The sequence below is a fragment of the Ornithodoros turicata genome, chromosome 3 (genome assembly GCF_037126465.1).
Source record: "Ornithodoros turicata isolate Travis chromosome 3, ASM3712646v1, whole genome shotgun sequence".
Taxonomy (NCBI): Eukaryota; Metazoa; Arthropoda; class Arachnida; order Ixodida; family Argasidae; genus Ornithodoros; species Ornithodoros turicata.
In genome coordinates this window covers 17,562,932-17,581,686 of record NC_088203.1, presented here as the reverse complement: position 1 = coordinate 17,581,686, position 18,755 = coordinate 17,562,932, and the positions used below count along the sequence as shown (strand labels likewise).

The 18,755-nt window shown below is 44.9% G+C and overlaps 1 protein-coding gene across 5 annotated transcripts in view; it reads right to left on the bottom strand.

The window, feature by feature from the left end:
• Positions 1 to 18,755, bottom strand: part of LOC135388239 (GATA-binding factor 6-B-like) — a 177,042-nt gene that overhangs the window by 69,935 nt on the left and 88,352 nt on the right. For 2 of the 5 annotated variants that reach the window (XM_064617649.1, XM_064617654.1), the window contains exons 1-2: positions 10,708 to 10,854; positions 10,471 to 10,639 (exon numbers count right to left, since the gene is read on the bottom strand). The exons of 1 other annotated variant lie outside the window; for it this stretch is intronic. The gene's annotated coding sequence lies outside the window, so the exon portion shown is untranslated. Of the gene's footprint in view, positions 1 to 10,470; positions 10,675 to 10,707; positions 10,855 to 18,755 lie in introns of those variants that run through there. 2 more of the 5 variants (XM_064617655.1, XM_064617650.1) reach the window with 2 other exon arrangements.

Genomic DNA, 18,755 nt, shown 5'->3' with positions numbered 1-18,755 from the left:
GAACCCGGGTACTCCCGACGTGGCATAGCAAGCACGGTAACCACAGAGCCACGCGAGGTGGTGAGGTGATGGAATTGCTTGTAAGAAGGGTCATGGTCGTAGTCAGTCACGGCAGCAGAACGAAAACGCGAAGCTTTCCACGAGAAACCTGCCACGAATTCATTTTTTCTTTGCGGTTCAATTAACGAAGCAGGTGGTCAGGAGAAGCGACGCTCGACATTTCACTCTTGTTTTCTTTGAAACAGTATCAAAACAAGAACAACAACGTGGACAAAATATGAATTTTGCCTCAATGCGAATACGGTTAAGCCGGATGTGCTTTGACAAATTGTGGATAGCCAGCGTGTTTTATATTCCCGCACTTCCGTTTTTCAGTTCCACCTTTTTCTTTTTCGCGCCAAAGAAAGAAAGAAAGAAATCATCTCTGACACCTTCGTTTGCAGTGCATTGTAGAGGCTTCGCTCGCCAGATATTATCTTTATTCTTTGGAACACTTCGTCGATCTCTAGCCGGCTAAGACAAGGCATAGTGCATGCAAAACTGGAAAATAAAACACTCGATAGCAGAAATTCTTAAAGACATTAGTTCGAAAATACAAAATACCAGTATGTGTTGCAATACACACACACACACACACATACCCTGGACGACGATGAGGTTGGCGACTCACCGCTGCTGTGGCCCTATTGCCCTAACCTTTCCCTCCTATTTTTTTATATAATAAACATGTCCCTCCCCCTCTATTGCTCATTGGGAACGGATTAGGAGGGGTGGAAGGATATCTTTATTTTGCAGGAAAAGGGAGCCAGAAAAGGGATGATTATAAGAGGAAGCACTTTTAGACATAGATTGAGAAGTTACCCGTCAAAAAGAACTCGTTACGAGTTAAGTTACCACGTGAAAAATTTAATTAAGTTAATAACGAAGTTCTTCAGCCTAAAATGTAACTCGCAGTTACTGAGTTACTTAAAAAAAAGAACGAGTTACTTCCAAGTTACTTCGGACACAAAATAGCATTACACATGTTCAGTGCGCGAGAGCAGATGAGTTGCTTTGAGTTACCTGCGAAGGAGGGCAACACGTTTAAAGCGTTTTCGTTTGTGTCCAACGATAGACCTCTCCCTGTTTGTAAACAAATGACGTCATAGTGTTCGACAGCGCCACAAATTTGGTAGAGTTCAACTACGCTCGAAGCTACAGGTGAACGAGGTCGCGCCACGGTCTGACCGTGGTCAGACCGTGGACCGTCACCTACAATGGTCCCTGAAAGGGACGCGACATTCGGTATTACGTTTCTTTCAATGGGAGGCACCGAACAAGTGCCCGTTCGTGGAACCCAGCCCTCTCCTTCCGATTTGTTTCGGTTCCAGTCTGTCTACAAACGCCATATGATGACTTTTTTTCTCGTAGAAGTCTATTCAAACGCTTTGCATCTTACTCCCAGTTGGCGCAGAATGGTTCAGCTTCATTTCAATGGCAGCGGTTCTTACTTCTTGAGTAAAATACTGTCATTGATTGAATATCACGTTTTATGGCAAAATATGCCATGAAGGAACAGGAGAGAAACCAAGAAGAGCGAATGAAGAGCGAATTAAAAGTAACTTGGAACTTAACTTCAGTTACCTTGGCAAAGTTACCTGAAAAAGTAACGAGTCCCTCTTAAAATTACCACGGCGCAAAAGCAACCAGTTAGGTTACAAGTTACCAAAAAAAAGGAATTTAATTACAGTAACGAGTTACCCCGAAATCTGCTTTTAGAGATGCAACAACAAACAAACTTGCGTAGTACTCTCGTATTTTCCGAGTTTTACAGCAGTCAAAGTCATCGAGGTGCCGTGTAGAAATACATGTGGAGTTCGGAAACACAGACAAAATTATTTCCAAAATAAACGGTCGAAAACATGCAACATACGACAGAAGTTTAATAATCGAACATACTATTCCTGGCATTAATCACACTGAAATTTCTGTTGCTTCATGTACCTTCTGCGCCGTAGACGAGCATCGTAAACGGTCGATAGAACCTCAATAAATTACACCCTTTAGCCGTCTTTGTCTCTATGCCCATCCCATCACGCGTTAAGTAACCGAATATCTCCTCCATTGATCACCAGGACCTCAATTATCTAATGATCGGAAGGGCAAACAGACGTCCTTAGAACAATTTACAGCTCGTATGCAATGCATAGACTTCCCCTTCCTGCACTGAAAGTGCGGCCCTTGGAACCGTGAGAATTATACGTTCCGGATCTACGTCCCAAGACGGAACAGATCTAATTCCCATAGATTTTCTTTTCTCGTCCCTACATGTGGCTTTGTATTTTGAACGCAGCAACCAGTCAACGGAAACGAGATGGAGTTCGCCAAGAAAAAAACATAGGACCGGATGGCAGAAACCACCGCCGGCAGCGATCCTGGCGGGCGATAAGCGAATATATGACCACAGCGTCTCTGTCGCCTCAACTGTCGTCTGGAATAGGACCATTACACGTTCCACTGCTTAGCACTGGCAGCTTCTTCGAGTCCTGAAAAATCGTTATCTGCATTAGGTCGTTCCCTACATAAATTGTCGTCTGCCAGTTTAAGTGATTCGGCTGCCTGCTGCTGGTCAGTTTTTGTGGCAGAACTTGGTGCCGTTGGGGTTGTGGCGAAATAGGACTGCCATTTTATCGTCTCTGTTTATCGGTACTTTCTGTTGTTTTTAAAACGTAGCGTATGGTAACATTGTCTCGAAAAATGTATCTATTGGAATATTTACTTAAACGTCCGGTAGAACATCTCTGTTAACCATGGATTACAATGAGCATGTCCGGACGATCTTATTTAACTTTTTCGCGTACACTACAGCGTCAAAGTGATTCCGCAGGCGAGGCAAATCTTGAAACAAACAAGATTGATTGATTGATTGATTTGTAAAAGAAAAAAAATGGAGATGTTAGTCCGCTCAGGACTGGCTACTCCAGGACGCGTTATTCAGAAAAGAAAAGGAAACCACACAGAGAGAGAAATACATGATGACGATGATATGGGGAAACCACACAAATCTATACAATGGATCTAGATTCGGGTACATCATGTAATGTCGAGTCCGTATTTAAAACAATTTCCTGTTCTATACCTGCGGAAAAAGACAATGGCTACTACTAGACATATATCCGTTAACGAGTAGCATTAACCAAGAGAGAAACAAAAACTGAACCCCAAGACAAAGCTATTCTAACATTACGAAAAATTTGTACCTCCTATACCGCACCCATTGTGATCGTCATTATCTAGTTGTTGTTCCGACCAGGTAACCTCGTTCATTCGTTATCACCACGGTACCATTACCATTATTTCGTTCGTTCGCTATTATCATTAGTGAGTTTTAGTATATCGTACGCTATCGCCTTTGCGTACGTAAGGGATAGCGTTAGTGGTCCTGCGCACGCGTACAGGGCTTTGCGCATTGGGCAGAACCACCACGCTATTCCCTCCGTACGCAAAGGTGACAGCGTACGTTATACTATAACTGGCTATTATGGGCAGATCGCAAGAATGTCACGCTTCTGTGATTTCGAGCTTCCTCGCGTGTAATCGTCCTCCATATATATATATAATACTTTTATATGAGCTTAGCCGGCGTTGTGAACGTCGAGGCATGTTTCCAAGATAACCACGAACGGTGAATGGCTCCTTTGCAGCGCATCTCACGAGTACGACTCACGGCAGCACAAGCATGTTGTAGTTCCGTGTGCTCCCCTGGTAATATCAGCGATAACGTTCTCTGTCTGCCACCCACGCTCAAGCTCGTGTCTGTACTGATTTTTATCGGTTCACCTCAGATAAAACTGTGTACTTGCGGGTAGAACAGGATAGTGATGATGATAACGGTAGTAGGAAAGATATGATGATGTAGGCCCTAAAAATGCGTGACGCGCATATGTGTTGACGCTGATAAGTATGCTGCTCTTTTATAACCTCGCTGCGCACCAGACCAGACTCAAGCTTTTCTTCAGTGTCACGTCAGATCGTGATGTACTGCTTTGCTGTGCTTATTGCGGCGGTATTTGTTTGCGATATAAGTATTATATTTGTTATTATGACCACTGTTGTGTTGTTTGATAGGTAATAGAAGGCTCGCTCTGTGAGGTTCACGCTTTTTAGAGTATCGCCTCTGGCTATGAAACAGCAACGGAATTGTCAACAAAATAAAGTAGTTGTTGTTGTTATTTGTTCCTTAACTTCAAACGACACCTTCCCGCAGGTTGGAATGGCTTGAACCGACATCCTGTATTGATACCTAGAGGATGGAACTAGTCGCAATTTTGACCACATCACGTTACAAAAGCATTACCAAGAAATGAAGTCATAAACTGAAATCCTAAACTAAGCTAACAACGAGACGTTCTAAATACTCTCAACCGAATACATCAGCACTGTAACGTATTGCAGCAAGTGTGCCCCAAGACATGACCTTCTCATCAATAGGTTGTCCTACGACAAAGATGAAACCCAGTTCAGAACGTGTAGACACTGGCTTGGGCATGCAAAGACGATATCGTTGGCATCCGCAAAGTATTGCGGAGTGTCTTCCCATCAGGCCTTCATACAAAATCTCCTTGATGACTAAGCAAAAGCTTTTAGGTTCGAAGTCACCGATATTTCCTCTACACTCTAAAAACAGAGCTTCACCGCATAGTACGCTCGTAGCCAACCATCATCCCGAATGACAACGTTATCTCCCTTGACTTGATGAAAATGACGGGCGTACGCCATTTTTGTGGCAATTGTGAACTGCATAATGCCAGCAAAAATGGCGTACGCCCCCACTTTCCAGCAAATCAGGGAAAGGAACGATGTCACCCGGGGTGATGGTTGACTTGGAGCGTGCTATGCTGTGAAGTTCATTTTTAAGAGTGTACTGGGCACCGTCCTCGCCACTGACAGTGTCTTGACGGGCTCCGTGACTAAGATGAACAACCTTCGTCTTTGGGACCCAAGGTATATGGTTAATCAACTACACCTACATACACGTCTGGTAAATTGATAACTTGCTATCTGTAAACCCCTAGATACGATGTGTTGGTGCCCATTTTACGTGACGGAGTGTCGCGATTTTCGCACATGGTTGCTTCGCGAGTGGTTCCGGTGGAGCCAAGCGCCCGGGAAGGTTTCTTCCACCGTGCCAGAACAAAGAAGGCACCAGGCAGCTTCAAAACAGAGAAAAACGAGTCCTCCTTTCTTTCCAAAAGTTCATGTAAGAGACGTAAGTTCTGAGTGATCGCCATCCACAACCGGTGATAAGAGCCCATTGTATAAAATGAAGAAGATAAGTCCTGTTGATGCGCACGTACGCCTACGAATGCGTTGTGCTCCCCGAAATGCTACATCGCACCTGTTGCTTAAGAAGCGTAAGGTCGTTTCCGGGCTCATCATGCTACAAAGACGTATTTTCTGTTCCTATTTGCTCGTTCCCCTATCTGTTTTTTTTTCTTTCTGCGCATGTTGCACGTTGATGGCGGCACTGTGTTTATTAAGTTTCCGGGCTGTTAAACTCCGTCTTGGATGTTCCACGCGCAAGCAGATAAAAAGAGCTAAAATGATTGCGGTATCTCACAACATTAAAACGACGCCCGTGTCTTAGAGGCATGCTTTCCCGCTTTATCATATTTCTCGCTTTCTTTCAATTCCCGTGAGCACCACGAAGCAACTGAGGCCACGCGGGGTGTACAGACATGGACAGATTGATATAGAGGACAACAGAAAAGAGCGGGAGTCTGCTGGAGAGCTCGAGGAAAACCTCGGACAGCCGGAGGTCGATCCTGTGATCTCCCAGTGTTTAGCGTGACTTTCGAGTATAACAAACAAACAACTCAGTGGACTAAAGTAAAATACGCAGGAGTTGTCTAAATTTTCGAGGGACGTCAACGGTCTCGCCTGTCGCTATAGCTGTCTTGTACCTCTGACACCAGCAATGGGGTAGAGTAGCGCCCCTAGTGATGAAACTCCCCATTCATCATCTTAAAATTAAGTTGTTGTTGTTGTACCTCTCACACGTATGGGCAGAGTAGAACTCATGTCAGGAGGTGTCCTCCGAAGGTATCGTGGTGCTGGTGGCTCCTGACATCGATACGGAACGGAAACAAAAAATCGGAGGGCGACACTGGTACCCGAGGTGACCACTCGGAAACAGCACGCCACCGACCCCACCATCACCACCACTGCCGGGATGAGAAGCTTCGAGGAAGCACTGTAGTTCACAGGGACAGCAGGGAAGCGCCGGAGCGGTAGCTCTTTCACCGCATTCGCATCCTCTGGATCGTAGCCGTGGCACTGGGTCCTGGACCAAGAGTCTTCGCGGTCGGCATTTACGGTTCAAGGTTTAGGCCGGTACGCAGTGCAGTCAACCAGGGGACGTGTTCACCTATTTGGTCTTCTTCAGACGGTGACACACTGGTTATAGGGGACCACGCAGGCACCGAGCCAACTGTTCTGCGCATATCGCATCGCATGGAATGTTTCGTTCCATCTTATCTGTACGATTCGTGCTCTCTTCTGGTATCCTCCACACCGGTCTTTCACACAAGGTATAGCACTGTTGAAAGGAGTTGGCGCCGCAGACATATGACACTGCCGATCGCCCTTGATTGTTTCTCTCAGCGCACCATCGCCAGAAATGTGGCGCTCTATCTGCTCAGACAAGAAATCAGAGAAACGCACCATATTTTCGTGTGGTAAATTCCGTGAAGGGCCTTAGGTTGACCCGTGTGTCAGGTCATTGGTATACTGTAAATATTTCGCAAACGACTCAAACTACATTGCGTATATGTAACGACATTTTTACGACAGCAATTTTCTCACCATTTCACACCGCATCATCTGAAGTGACAGAGGGTACTATCAGAGCCTTTCTAACTTCATGACAAAGTACTAGAAAGTTTTTGTAGATTTCAAAGCGTTCACGATAAGAGTCACTCGAAAAATAATAGAATCGCCATACCCGTTTCAAGTGCCTGATATCATGTCGGTGAACTTCGATTTTACAGTTCTCTTTATCGTTTACGTAAAACGGTTCAGATCTACTAAAATTCCGTCCGACCCTTTGACGTCGTGAAAGCGCTGGGCGAATGGCTTGCGATTCATCGTCAGGGTGCACAGCGCTCACTGATCACCTTCGTTAAGAGCATAGCAGAGCTCTCGTCTTTTTAGACGTTTTTTCTTTTTCATCTTTTCTCTTTAATAGGCCTGGAGCAGCCTGTCCCGCAGTGAGCGGACTCACATCTCCATTTTTTTTCTCCTATCATCATCAACATCCGTACCGCAGAGATTCGACAACCTCCTTTGTCGTTTGGTTTTCATATACAGTTGTTCCCTCTGTGTAGTAAAAGTCGCTAATATAACTCCTCCTTCCCCTCAAAGCCGCATCAGAAACAACGCACGTTCGATACACACCAGATACGGAAGCACAAGGGCCTGAGACTGTGTACGGCCCTGCACGGAATATAAGCAACACTTAGCATGTGTAAGGGTTGATATCCTCCCCGGAATTCCCGAAAGCCATATATTTTAAAGCCGACTCAGCGGGAAGTGCATGAGATGCAACTCTAGAATGCCTGTACTGTTATGCCAAAGAGCAATCCCTCTATACAGTGTATAATGATGCATATATGTATTCCAGTACACGGTAGGGGACCGCGCGCTTGTGGTCTTCACTTGCTTGTTCTGGTTTCTTCTCCGACTGTGACAGCAACGAGTGTTTATGTGTTGGCAACACGCACCGAAGTCCAGTTCGTACCACGACTGAAAAACGCGAAACTGCGGCGCGTATAGTCTTTTCTTGCTCAAAGAAGATTAATCGAGGGGAGAGAGAGACGACGTTAATGCCAGCTTAATCCCACGGTGGAGGGACGGATGAGGAGCACAGGGGTAAGGTTCCTGCGGGGCTCAACGTTGTAGGGGTGCGCATTAAATGTCCTGGAGAGCGGAATTCTTGGCTGCAGAAAAAGAAAGGGAGCAGGAGAAACAGATTTATCACGGGGACGTGGTTTGAGGTCCATGTCGGAAGGAAGTGTCCGGCAACATTGGGACGAAGGTGAAATGACGTAAGCTCCGTGGAAGTTAGAACACTTTTTCCTTTGGACTAGGAAGACTCGTAGATGCAGCTGTATACAGGCGTCATACATGTTTTGATAGTTAAACTGCTCCTCTGGGGACGGTACGCTGAACCGAGCAAAACAGGTTAGCTTTAGGAAACACGGTGTATCGGTCATTAATAACGCCCTTATCTCCTACTAAAGAGTGACTTCAACATTAATACTGTAGTGAGGCTTCGATTTTTTTCTTTTTTCGCGGATACTTGTCTTTGTGTATACGGTAACAATTTATGTGATGTGTTTTTTTTGAAGAGATCCGGTCGCCCACTGCGGAAACGGTGACAGCCAATACACGTGGCAGTATAGCAGTTCCAGTGCACAAAGTGTTAACGTCCTGCCCGGACATGTGAAGGGGATAACATTCCGTGCGATCATTGTGTCGTATTTGAACCACACAATTAAAAGGAGGCTGCCTTTATATGTCTCAAGGTAAGGCTTAAGTGTAATGCATGTTATATTAGCAATAATAGGTGATTAGTTAGTTTATAAACGGGGAAACTGTATACTCTTTGCTACGAGCGTATTTCAACGTCCCGCGGTATTATCTCACACTTGCGGTTAAATTGGGGAGTAATTTCAACTTCTAGTCCCCTTAGGTAGCAATTACTCCCCATTTTAGTTCCCAGACCCTGAAATTTACTCCCTGGAACTGCAAATAGTCCTTAAACGTCACGTAAACTTCTAAGCACTTGGTCGCGAAATGAACTAATATTTGTGGCAATGCGTTTAGTCACCAAATGGACTAAAATTTACCATTTCGCCTTAAAGGGTGGTGCTATATTCACTGTACTTTTACCTAGCACGTGTACACACTTTGATATCGGTAGTGTATAGCCTTAGAGATTTGCAGATTACATAGAGTACCTCATTTTGTATACTCTTCTATTACTATATGTCTCGGCATCATCGCTGGGATATTTTGCAAGGTTTGCTTAACGCTTTCTCTAAGTGCACATATCGATTGCTAACTGATGTGCATTTTGTATCATAGGCAGCTTTTGGCAGACCGGTGCTAACATGGTCGTGAAGGAACCGTACACAGAAGAAGTAACCGCAACATTGTGTGACTCACACTCTTGTCCTTTGATTTACTGCGGTAGATACGGCACTACAAAGAACACGTTATCGTTTCACACAAGAAAACGCGTTATCTTCAGCATTTCGGCCCTGAAAGTATGTAAATAAATAAATAAACGCCTTACTAAAAGTCTCCGGTATCGGACGTGCAGCTCCCAAACAACACACAAAAGCTTTATTACGAATTACCGTCGATATATCGTAACAGGGAAACAGTTTTTGATTCCGACATCGCAGCAGAACTGTGCGATTTAAAAGATAAATAAGGCAAATTTGATAGTCTTATCACGTGTCTTGTCTGCTGTCTTGTGCCATCTCTATCATCATCTTTCATAATGTACAATTTACACTGGGGTAGTGCCCAGCCTGTTGGCCAGCATCAGCCCCATCATTTCTTTGTGTGTGTGTGTTGTCAGCGAGATAGTGTAAGCGTTGTAAGCTGGTTGTGGTGTCTTGCGTGCTGTACCTTTGTCTGTTCATCTCCTTGTCTTAACCACAAGCTCAGGAAGCCTACTTAAAATTTTTCTCCGTATTATTGCAAAAGTCTCTGTATTCTCATGTTATCGCCAACTGACATGCTTCAAAAACAGCACAGAATGTTTTTAGTAAAAAGAAAAAAGATGCGTATCCATAAAAGACTGCATATTTGCATATAAGGAATGGGCATCAACACATGTGTTGAGATCGACCGCGGTAACAGAACCCTTGTTCATAAATCCCGTCGGCGCTAAATCCACTGCAAAGCCCACGTAACAGACTTGGACACCACATGCAGCAAATTGCTTACAGGTGGTCATCATCATCGTACCTGTTGTTGCACACATTCGCAATTATTGCGGCACTGTAGATTTGCTCCAGTGATTCGCCTGATATCAACACAACGTTCAAGCACGACGCCGTTTAATCGCTGTGTAAATACTCGGGAGCTCCCCCACGTTTCACTGAATAAGGAAGCGTTTCTTGATATCACGAAAATAATAACAAAACAAAAAAGGGAGTATACAAACAGTCTATTACCGCGTGCTGTTGAAACAAACACGACGGCGTCGAAAACCAAAGCTCAGACACCGATTTTTCTTCCCGATTTTGTAACTCGACGAAAGACTATTGTTTGTAACTTTTTCACGAAGCGTATTACATAATTGAACACAAACGGACTGACACCAAACATCTCCTCGTGCTCCCAGTACGGGCGTCGATCGCATTGTCGGTCGAGTGAAACTAAACTTAACTTTACGACAAACCAAAAGTTGCTTACCTCGGGCACATCCAGCTGTTCAATCTGCTTCACAAAATCCACTGAACCACACAAAACCCGCGTCCTCAAAGTTCCACAACTTGAAACCACGAACTGGCTGTTGTCACTGAACGTCGAGTCACACCGCACTCACGAAAAAAAAAGATGAAACCCACACACACCGGCGCAGCTGAAAAAAAGAAAGCAGTTCGCAAAAACAGATGTTAGTAACAACAACGAGTCCAAATAACGACATACCGCTTATGCTCCGCCTCCCACATTATAGAGGGCGGTGCCTTTCCCTAGATGTCGTCTGCTTGTATCTAGTCTTCTCCCTAGGCTGCTATGGTCGTGCGACACCGTATTATATCGCCGCTGCTGCCGTACGCTCGTTTCGCTCGCAGAGATGGAAAGATCCAAAAATCCGCCGTGCAGAAACTGACTGCTTGGTGCCGCCATCCAGCGGTGGTGTCGAAAAGTATGTTACTGTTCCGTGCCCCGTTCACTTCGCCTGTTTGCGAAATCGTCGGTAGATATCGATATCGTCCTCGACTAAAAATATTTTTATAGAGTAGTAGTTTATGTATCGTTAAGAATGCATTAAAGGACGTTTTTTTTTTTTTTTTCAGGTTGTGAAGCTCGCATTTCCTTTTTTCAGAAGCAAAACCGGATCTCTCCGAGGCAAGTGTAACTAATGGGTGACGGTCGCGCACTGTAATTGCTTCGAGATAAAGAAGCAATTATGTCGGACCCTTTACAATCTTCTTGGGAGAGTTTGAGAAAGAAGTAAGGTTAATTACGTAGCTCATAATAGAAATGTTGTCTGTCAAGGTGAGGAGAGGATATAAATTTTAGCAATCATTCTTGAAACGCGCGGGAGCGTTGTGCTGTATCCTTTATGCTGAGAGCTGTAAGGACAGCACATAGTTATGCACATCAACAGTGTGATTAGAATGACGTATGATGTCCTTCCTGCTTATGAGCATACAGGACAGGGCAATTCCTCGGCGGACATGCCCCAGCTATCTCTGCGTCTTTTGTCGCTTTGCATATTTACAATGCAGTCGAAAATTATGAAGCAAAATCAGGTCACAGGCTGTGATTCATTTATAACAGTATATCAGTCCTTTTAAACAGAACTTTTGGAAGCCCATGCCCACATAACTGTAGGGTTTTTCTTCTTTTTTTAATGCGTCTTGGTCATCTTGTGGTTTGTTTTCTACTTTCTTTTCCATTCACGAGTTCTGCTGTAGCCTGACCTCACTTCTTCGGGCCTCGCATCTCCATAATTTTTATATCTCAGTCAATCAATCAATGTATGGATGCACGTGAACGCGCATAAGCGACGAGACCTTACCAGGAGTTTATTTATTTATTTTACCCTTAGGGCATAACAGTGTCACAAAGGGCAGTGGAAATACAAAGAATGGCTACAAGCACTGCATCTTTTTAAATCATTAATGCTAAAAGAGCACTGGAGGGACCCCCAGATCTTTCTCTCTCTCTCTTGTTATTGTTTGTTTGTTTGTTTTTGGATGCTCCTGCATCAAATAAAATGAGCTCCTGCGAAAGAACGAGACCTGCAGTGCGGGCGCGAGGCTTCTGTTCTGCACATCTTTCAAAAATCGTCCACTCTTGGAAAGGGCGTATCAGAGAATGAGGAAACTTCGTGACGTAGAGAATTCCCCTACCATGTGACTCATGACGTAGACCGCCGCAGCACCAGCGGGTATAAGCAGCGTGTGAGCGTAGGAGCTTTCTCAGACTCATTTTGTAAATTTTATTGCACGGTGTCAATACACCGCGCTGCGAAAATATTTTGCATGGTGATCGTGCATCGTAATTTACAGCTTGACCGACGAGACAATGATTCGAACCATGTTAAATGTCACCACATTGCTCCTTTAGGCGTTGATGCAATGGAACCTATAGAATATACCCGGGATGAGACGCAAATAATATTGTCAGGGCGACGAAAGGACGAAATAGTTGTCATAAGTGAAGTACTAGAAAGTGTGCGTCAGGTACTTTATGTCTGTGTTCTGCGGATTCCGATGCGAATAAAAGCAACCGTGGCAGGTGCTCACGCTAATAATAAATGAACTGTAGGATATCGTGATTTTTGTATCGCTTCTAGGGTTCCGTTCATCAAGACAATCGTCAGTTTGTCAGCTGGGCAGACAGGGATAAGAAATAAGAATAGAGCAGGAACGTTTCATTTCACTTAAGGACTACATGTTCCTCTCGCACGTCGCCACCTTAAAGGGGGACTAAACAGCTCGCTGAAAAATCAGCCTTTATCATGCAGCATTCAAGAACGTGGCTCACAATACACAGATACGCAATTTCTTCAGTTTTAGCGAGCGTCTTTACCAAGGAACAATGTCACACAAGAAACATAAACCCGCACAAATATCTCCTTCTTCTAGGAACCAAGTGACATCACGATGTACCCATGTGCAGCAACGCTGCATTCCAGGCACTAGAGATCGAGGACGTTTCGGACAGACTTGTACGTAGCTTTTAGGTGCTCTACTCAAGTGACTCTACCTTCAATACTTCTGTGGGCAACTTGGTTATCTTACAAATACTTTTGAAAGGCAGTATTCGGTATCTTACCGTAAATAGTTTTAGGAAGAAGCGTGTACAGATTTGTTATAGGTTACTCTTTAGATATTTCCTAAATTGCTTTTCTCTCTTTTTTTTTTGACGTTATACCACTTACTTGCGCATGCATTTCATCGCAGATATGCTGGCCTCGGTATAGCTCAGTCGGTAACGTATCAACTTGATATGCAGTTTTTTTTTTATCTGATGCAGAATTTTTATAAAAATGAGAGCAGCATAGGTGTCGTTTTTGGAGTTGAATTCGACGGCCAGGCTGACATCCTCTCGAAGAAAGTATGCAACTAGAAGATGACTAATTCCCTAAAATTCATTAATGACCTCTTTATTTAAGGGATATCGGGCAAAAGCGGGATAGCAGAAGGAGAGACTATCCTAGTTGAATGACATTCCACGTTTTAAAAAATCCTGCTTCACGCTTTAAATAACATCCATAAATACCTTACGCAACTTGTGATGGACCTTTTGCCTCGAAGGTGTGCTCCCGTTCACACGCAGGGAAATTTCCCCCTCTGGTCGGTGCCTGAGCCTTGTACGTTTCCATCGTTTTCCTGGCGTGGTCATGGACTCCGACCTACGCTGGATTCTCAACATAAACACAGTGAAGCCAAAACGCAGCGATGGCTTCCCTTCCCCACGTTTGGACATATTTTCGGTTCAGGACGGGACAGTGGTCAGCGCTCCCTTCTAGCAGTTCACACAGCCTTGGTGCGCGCGACAGTGCTTTGTAGCCTTCCTCCGGTCCTGCACCGGATTTCAACAACATCATTACCCTTCGGAGCCTGGTTGTTTGCGGCCTTCGTCGCTATCTTGGAGTTAACAAGAATGTATGAAACACGGCAGGTTTCGGTCGTAGCTGGAGAACTCCCGATTGAGGTTCCACGTGGAAGGGAAACGGCTGAGCACTTCCTCCATTAGCGCGCACACAATCGCTGTCACCCGCTCAACAGGAAAATTCAATACTGCCCCAAAACTGACATTTATCGAGTCGCACAGATGGCACGTTCGAGCCTGACTGGCTTCGTAGCTATGGAAGTAACAGCACCGTAGTTCCTTTGGTCTCTACCGGTCGCGTCCATCTTCTTGACTTTTCCGAATCTTCGGAAGAGAAGAGGTGAAGTCCTCCCCCCCCCCACACACACACAAAAAAAAAAGTCATTCGAGCCGCTTGTGGTAGAAGATAAATTTTCCACGTCTGCAGCAGTACACACGGATGGCGCTTCCAAGAAATGGCAAGCCTGCATCGGCCTTTGTAATACCGTACGAAGGCGTAGTGCAAGGACGATGGCTTTCGCGTCCAACCTCATCAACAGCTGCAGAACTCCATGTCATTCTATTCTTCCTGCAGCATATAGTCAATTTTAGCACATGAGAATGGGCAGTGTGGGCATACGAGGCTCGTCCGCATCCCTAGTGACGGATCTATTAATGGCCTACCAGCATCTGTACCAAGCGGGACACAGGCTAGTTCTCTAGTGGGTTCCAGCCCATTGTGATGTCGTGAGGAATGAACAGGCTGACAGCGCCACAGAAGCAGCTCTCCTCTATATAGGAGACGAACGGGTATTGCACTGCTAAGATGAAATCGTCTTTCCATTCTTAGATATTTAGTGGCACCCCTGGCATTCCGCCAATGGACAACTGACATTCTCCCCACCTCTACGTTTGCAAGAGATGATCCAACGCTCGCTTTCCGGATGCCACACCAAACACGCTGCATGCTTGACTTTCCCTATGCCGTCACTGCGGTGATCTTAAAGATCTAGAGCACATCCTTCTCCATTTTGTGACACATTCTGGTCCCTCGTTTGTGACAAGTGTTCACCCTAGTTCGGGATGTTTGTCTCCCGCCCCCAACTACTGCGTTTTCTCCCTTTCTTTTCCTTTTTTTTTCAACTAACTGCGGCGAAGTGGTCTGGGGCAGCCAGTCGGACTTCGTCGTGACTAACGTCCCCATTTTGTTCTTCCTCTATCACATCACATGACATCCTTCTCCATTGTCCGCACTACCAACCCTTCCATTAACATATCCCTGCCCTTCAGATCCACACTTTCAGTCTCTCTAAATCAACTAGACTCTCACCGTCTCACTATGCCAAATTGCATGGTGCCCGACCAAGTCCAGCCAACCAACGCTCTTCCCTAAAAACGCTTCTAATTTTTGTGGACACCGTATAGGACTTCGTACCTCTCTGTCAGGCTACTCAACGTTCCATTTCACCATATTACCTCTAGTCATGGGGTAGAGTACCTTCCCTGGCGATGAAACTGCCAGTTCCCCCCCCCCAAACTGCCAGAAACCACAGTCATCACAACTAAAATAACTAGGGGTCCTACACAGGGGTGTCCACAGCTAGGGGTGCCCTATCGTATATCGGTCCATAGAAAATATCTTGCAAGAAGATCGCAATAATACATTCTGGACATGTCGTGGTAGCGCATCATTGAAAACGTCGTCATACACGTGACCATGAAAATGGTGGCAGCCACAACTGCCGGTCGAAACATTCGTAAACAACTCTATTGTTAGTTCTGTGCCGTGTTTTGTTTCGTCTTTCGACCTCAGTGCCGCGTTTTATCCAATATTTGTCTGAAAACCCTGCAGGCAGTGTTGGTTTCCATAGGCCCCGCTCCCATTGCTGCTTGCGACCTCAATGCCATATGCAACTCATACGTTACAAGGGCACGGTATCATCCTACAGCGGGTACGTGCCTGTACATTCCGGTATATCTGGCAACGATGCAGCAGATGCAGCAGCCTCCCGAGCATACCGGAGCGGACCAGTACATCGTTCGTACTTGACCGCATCTGACGCGCGGTTAATGCTCGCTGGTGTGATCAAGGGAATGTGCCGAGATCCATGGATTAGTGGACCCAAGTCGACAAGCACGTCGTCGCTTTATAGGGTAGAACCAGACAACCATTTGTGGTGGCTGGACACGGTTGCATTGATTTCGACGACTTAGTGTTCCTTGCGGTGGCCGGGTTCTACAGAAGATCGGAAAGCTGCCACCGCCAACGTTTCTGTGTATGCAGCTGTGGAGAATGTGGAGCCATCCTAGTTGTGTGTGAACGTTACTCTGAAACGCGTCGTCTCATACGATCTGAGTTGGAAGCGCTGGAGAACCGCCCTTTCAGCGTCGTGAAACTTCAATGGTCGTGGGACCGCACAATTCAAGCAACGATGTTTCGCGCTCTAGTTCAGTATTTCGAAGACACTGAGGCACACTCCAACCTCTAGAGCTCAGGAACCTCGGAGGAGCACTGCAGCTCATCACGAGCTGATTAACTTAGCTTCTTCACCGTTTATTTTCGCACACTCGTGCGACAGTTTATTGATCCCTTCGTTACCATTTCTTTCGTCTTACTTGTTTACACTTTAGTTTGGCGCACTCGGCTTTATATATAATATATAATAATGTTTATTCATACATGAAAAGGAGACGAGCAAAAACCCAGAGAAGTGGCTTGACGAGGCTCGACTGCCTACAGTGCGGCAGCTATATATATACACTAATGTCATTTGCATTAGCAAAAAGCAAAAAATAAATAAAAGATACATTAATATACAGGGTGTCGCCGCGACCAGCCGCGACAAAAATACGTAAACCGAAACCAATTAATTACTGCAACAAATGACCCGCTTCGCTGGCAGATTTTTCTCTGAAAGGTGTCCACTGAAGGTCCCGAAAGGGGTAGTACCCATTTTAATACCGACAGCGCCCTGCTTTAGAAGTTACGCTTTTTTACGAAACTCATTTGCACTTTTATTTAAATAATGAGCGCCTCCCGCTCATTCACGCGGTGCGCATCTTGTAGGCGGTATTGGACAGATACTTGTAAAAAAGAAAGTTATTCGATTGGTGCACCGGTTCGCGAATTATTTAGCCCGGGGATTTAACTGAAACACCCTGTATAGCTAACCAAAGGGAATCGTCAAAGAGTACTTAACTAACGGAGAACACAGACAGAAACACAAGGGAGCGCTACAGTATTTTACATATAAAATAATCTACGATTTCTCCAACACAGCTGCAAACGGCATTGCAGGGCAAACGACTTCTGTGGGGCCGGGGTGGCGTAAAGTGCAGGGTCTGTTTATCATAATTTGTGCGGTGTCGAGGAATGCACCATGTGCATCATCTTTAAGCGCCATGTACAGTAGACGAATACACAGTTGTGCAACCACCATTTCGATTTTTTTTTTTTTTTCACATATCCATTCACCCATCTCTAACCAACATCCTTGCAGCTCAACGCGCATGCTGGCCCCGTACAGTGCTCGCCACTCCCGATGAAATGATGACACCGGTACTGAGACTCGCTTAGCCGGTGTGATGCATTGAGGATTCGCTTGAATAAACTACCATGTGTCGTGTAAGAAGTACCGTGTTATTTACACAAACAAAATATGTCTCTTTCTTCACGTGCGTTGGTGTTTTGTTTTTTCAATTCATGGTTCAATTGTACTTTTCAGCGAAACCGCCGGTGTGGCTGAATGGATCCCCCTAGTCATCTTTGGATTGGTTTTTCTACTTTCTTTCTGTTCATGTGTTCTGGAGTAGCCTGACCCTTTGTCGACTTTGTCGGGTCTCACATATCCTTATTTTTACTTTTCAATCAATCAGTTAATCAGTCCATGTCTGCTCGTCAGTGGTGGAACCGAAGATCATGCTAAGAAGTTGTGGAGGGATCGGACGGCTGTGCTGCTTTAGATGTTTTCAGAGCATCCAGACATAGCTCGGCAATTTGATTCATGATAGCAATCATTCGCAACATTTCCCATCACATCATGGAGAATGATGCGATTTCGAGTGAAATGCCATGACGTGACATGAAAAATATGACGTTGATGTTAAATTATTAGGTGTGATGTTGATCAAGGTTTATGATGTTGATGTCTCTTGATGGGTAATGATGTCAATTGTGACGTTGATGTGATGTGATGTGCTATGAGCAGGGTTGGCTACCGGAAACGGAAACGAGAAAGGGTAATTTCCGAAATTCAGCAGGAAACGAAAATTGAAACGGAAATAGAATTGTTTTAGTTTCCACTACCAGAAACCGAAACGGAAACGGAATTCAAGAGTGGTAACATTAACAGAAACCAAATTCGCGGGACGTTTCCCTCGGTGCTTTCGCGTTAATATGAAAATTATATATCCGCACTATTCTTCCAGTCATAATTCATTCATTCATTCATTCGTTTATTTTCGGGACTTTCTTTGGTGTTGAGCCCACTGTGCAGCAAGATGGACGCGAAAGTTTTGGATGACGTGTTATTTTCGCGCACGAGCCGATATTTTTGAAACTTAATGGCACGTATTTCCGCAGCCCAGAGAATCATATACTTGCGGTGTATAAGATTCGCAACGAACTTCGCATTAAAGTCTTTAGTGTTTGTGTTTGGTGTCCATTATGTAGCTAGAATATCTGACATGAAAAATCCAAAACCAGACAGTACGAGTTCCGGATGAGAACCTGAAACCAGTACCGAAATTACATCTAAAAAAAACAACCGAAATTCTTAAAAGGGAACAGAAACCGCGACCGAAAATCGTTCAGACACGGAAACAGAAACGGAAACGAAAAGCCGAGTTTTTCAGTTACCGCAAACGGAACCGGAAACAATAACATTTTCGGTAACCAACCCTGGCTATGTGTAAGGCCTAATATGATG